Source organism: Coenobita brevimanus, chromosome 106 (assembly GCF_032717465.1).
Source record: "Coenobita brevimanus isolate Jiangsu-jjx chromosome 106, ASM3271746v2, whole genome shotgun sequence".
NCBI classification, from domain to species: domain Eukaryota; kingdom Metazoa; phylum Arthropoda; class Malacostraca; order Decapoda; family Coenobitidae; genus Coenobita; species Coenobita brevimanus.
The window spans coordinates 2,156,372-2,160,480 of NC_137059.1; positions in this window are offsets into that span (position 1 = coordinate 2,156,372).

Below are 4,109 nucleotides of genomic sequence, written 5' to 3' on the forward strand. Positions count from 1 at the left end.
CCACTTAAGTGGCACTTAAGTGTAACTTAAGTTGCACTTAAGTGCCACTTAAGTTGCACTTAAGTGCCACTTAAGTGCCACTTAAGTGGAACTTGAACTTAGTGGAACTTAAGTAGAACTCTTCCGGATAGGTGCCATCTGAGTGCCACTTTAGGCACTTAAGTTGGCACTTAAATTGGGACAAGTTGGAACTAAGTTGGCATTTGAGTTGGGACTTTAGTTGGCGCTTGAGTTGGGACTTAATTTGGCGCTTGAGTTGAAACTTAAGTTGGCGCTTGAGTTGGAATTTAAGTTGGCGCTTGAGTTGGGACTTAAATTGGCGCTTGAGTTGGGACTTAAGTTGGCGCTTGAGTTGGAATTTCAGTTGGCGCTTGAGTTGGAATTTCAGTTGGCGCTTGAGTTGGGACTTAAGTTGGCGCTTGAGTTGGGACTTATGTTGGCGCTTGAGTTGGGACTTATGTTGGCGCTTGAGTTGGGACTTAAGTTGGTGCTTGAGTTGGGAGCTACTTTGGCACTTGAGTTTGGACTTAGGTTGGCGCTTGAGTTGGGACGTAGGTTGGAGCTTGAGTTGGGACTTAGGTTGGAGCTTGAGTTGGGACTTAAGTTGGCGCTTGAGTTGGGACTTAAGTTGGTGCTTGTGTTGGGACTTAAGTTGGTGCTTGAGTTGGGACTTAAGTTGGCGCTTGAGTTGGGACTTAACTTGGCACTTGAATTGGGGCTAGAGTTGGGATCTACTTTGATCCTTGAGTTGGGACTTAGGTTGTCGTTTGAGTTGGGACTTAAGTTGGTGCTTGAGTTGGGAATTAGTTTGGCGCTTGAGTTGGGAATTAGTTTGGCGCTTGAGTTAGGACTTAAGTTGGCGCTTGAGTTGGGACTTAAGTTTTCGCTTGAGTTGGGACTTAGGTTGGCGCTTAAGTTGGGACTTAAGTTGGCGCTTGAATCGTGACTTAAGTTGGCGCTTGATTTGGGACTTAAGTTGGCGCTTGAGTTATGACTCAAAGTTCGCGCTTGAGTTAGGACTTAGGTTGGCGCTTGAGTTTTTACTTAAGTTGGCGCTTGAGTTGGGGCTTAAGTTCGCGCTTGAGTTAGGATTTAAGTTGGCGCTTGAGTTGGGACTTAAGTTGGTGCTTCAGTTGGGACTTACGTTGGTGCTTGAGTTCGGAGCTACTTTGGCAATTGAGTTGAGACTTAGATTGGCGCTTGAGTTGGGACTTAGGTTGACGCTTGAGTTGGGACCTAAGTTGGCGCTTGAGTTGGGACTTAGGTTGGTGCTTGTGTTAGGACTTAAGTTGGTGCTTGAGTTGGGACTTAAGTTGGCGCTTGAGTTGGGGCTTAAGTTGGTGCTTGAGTTGGGACCTACTTTGGCGCTTGAGTTGGGACTTAGGTTGGCGCTTGAATTGGGACTTAGGTTGTCGCTTGAGTTGGGACTTAAGTTGGTGCTTGAGTTGGGACTTAGGTTGGCTCTTAAGTTAGGACTTAAGTTGGCGCTTGAATTGGGAATTAAGTTTTCGCTTGAGTTGGGACTTAGGTTAGCGCTCGAGTTCGGACTTAAGTTGGCGCTTAATTTGGGACTTAAGTTGGCGCTTGAGTTAGGACTCAAAGTTCGCGCTTGAGTTGGGACTTACGTTGGCGCTTGAGTTGGGACTTAAGTTGGCGCTTGAGATGGGACTTAAATTTGAGCTTGACTTGGGACTTAAGGTCGCGCTTGGGTTGGGGCTTAAGTTTGCAATTGAGTTGAGACTTATGTTGGAACGCTTGACTTGGGACTTAAATTCGCGCTTGAGCTTGGACCTACGTTGGCGCTTGAGTTTTTACCCAAGTTGGCACTAAGGTTTCACTTGAGTTGGGATTAATGTTGGTGCTTGGGATGCAGCATAAGTTGGCGCATGAGTTGGGACTTGAGTTGACTCGTGATTTGAGATTTATATTGGTGCTTGAGTCGTTACTTGCGTTGGCACTTGAGTTGTAACTTACGTTGGCACTTGAGTTGGGACTTTAGTTGGTGCTTGAGTTGGGACTTCAGTTGGTGCTTGAGTTGGGACTTCAGTTGGTGCTTGAGTTGGGACTAAAGTTGGTGCTTGGACTGGGACAAGTTTACGCTTGACTTGAGACTTAAGTTGGCGCTTGAGTTGAGACCTTAGTTGGCGCTTAAGTTGGGATTTAAGTTAGCGCTTGAGTTAGGACTTGATCTCGTACTTGCGTTAGGACTTAAGTTGGTACTTGTGTTTGGACCCAAGTGGTACCTGTGTTGGGACGAATTGACACTTGAGTTTGATCATTAGGTGGTACTTGAGTTGGGATTTAAATTGGCGCTTGTGTTGGATTTAAGTTGGCACTTGTTTTAGGACTTAAGTTGGCACTTGTTATAGGACTTAAGTTGGCACTTATTTTGGGACTTAATTTGGCACTTGAGTCGGAGCTTTAGTTAACATTTGAATTGGAACTTACGTCACCACGTGAGTTTGCACTTAAGTTGGGATTTGCGTTTGCACTTAAGTTGGCATTCGCGTTTGCACTTAGGGTAGCATTTGCGTTTCCAGTTAAGTTGACATTTGAGTTTTCTCTTCAGTTTGCATTTGAGTTGGCACTTAAGTTGGCACTTGAATTGGCACACAAATTTGCACTTATCACTGACGTTAGCACTTTATTTGGCATTTACGTTGGCAGTTAAGTTTGGACTTAAGTTTGCACTTGAGTTGGGACTTAAGCTGCTGCTTGAAATGGAACTTAAGTTGGTGCTTGAGTTGGGACCTATGTTCGCCCTTTAACTGGGACTAAATGTGGCGCTTGAGTTGGTGCTTAAGTTTGCGCTTGAGATGAGACTTCTTGCCGCTTGAGTTGGGACTTTAGTTGTCACTTGAGCTGGGATCTAAGTTGGCGCTTGAGTTTGGACCTGAGTTAGCATTTGAGTTGGCACTTATTTTGTCCCTTGAGTTTACGCTTATGATGTCACTTGAATTGGCTATTGTGTTGTCACGAGTTGGCACGTAAGTTATCTCTTGAGTTGGCACTTACGTTGGCACGAGTTGGAGCTTACACTGGCACTCTCGCGGCTCTGTAATCGGTATCTAGACACAGTGTAAATATAAAAATTTTTCTATGTTTTCTTGACACGTAAAAGGGAGCCTGGTGGCCAAATGGTTAAGATTACCTGTTTGGGTGACGATCTTGCGTAGGTTCAAGCACCCTAGAGAGTATGGAGTAAATATATATAAATTATCTCTCTATCTGTCTATCTATCAATCTATTGTCACACGCCTTAATCCCGTAAGGGGTGGCCACAGATAAATCGCCTCCATGTTTCACTGTCCCTTGTCATTTCGCTGCTTCGTGAAATTATACTCTCTCTACTCTAACTTGGCCTAAAATTTCCATCTCTCCATCTTGAATGCCGAGTTGTAACAATATTTTTACGCAAGAACATAATGCTAGTCATGAAGTGCTATGGAATGTAGAGCGGTAACAGTGGGGGTCTTTCTACCAGAGTTATGAACTATGCTGCAAAAAGACGAAAATCTGGGCCAAGTTAGAGTAAAACGAGTAATTAAACACGGAATCAGTGGATGGAGTAAAGCACATATCAAAAGCATTAAAAGTTAAGGGAAGTGGAAAGTGATGCTGGGAGACACTGGTGACTGAGTAAGCCGTCTGCACAACACACAAGAGCTGGGATGCGTAATATACCTCTACCTCTGTATACTGCCTCCATAAAATATGTTTTCCAAGTTTGGTAAGTAGTTTTAAATGTTTTAGTCAGGACTCGAGATATTGGCACGAATTTTCAGTCTTCAGAATACTCTAAATTTTCACATTCTAGTTAAATGTTTTAGCCAAGGAAAGAGACAATACTGACAGAAATCTTCAAGACGTTCTAGAGGAAAGGCAAGCACGTCTGAGAAGCTAAAATAAATTCATTAATCTCTACATACCAGGCATTGTTTGGTTATATGGTTACCGCCCAACGTTGTAAATGATTTCCTGGTGTATGGGAAACCATTTGGCTTATTCAGTATAGAGTCACCCGAAGGCAGCACTACATCGAGTGAGTGGATGATGGGCGCCTCAGTTCACCACAGCAAGAATGACAAAGTAAAATGCTGGGTGGGAGA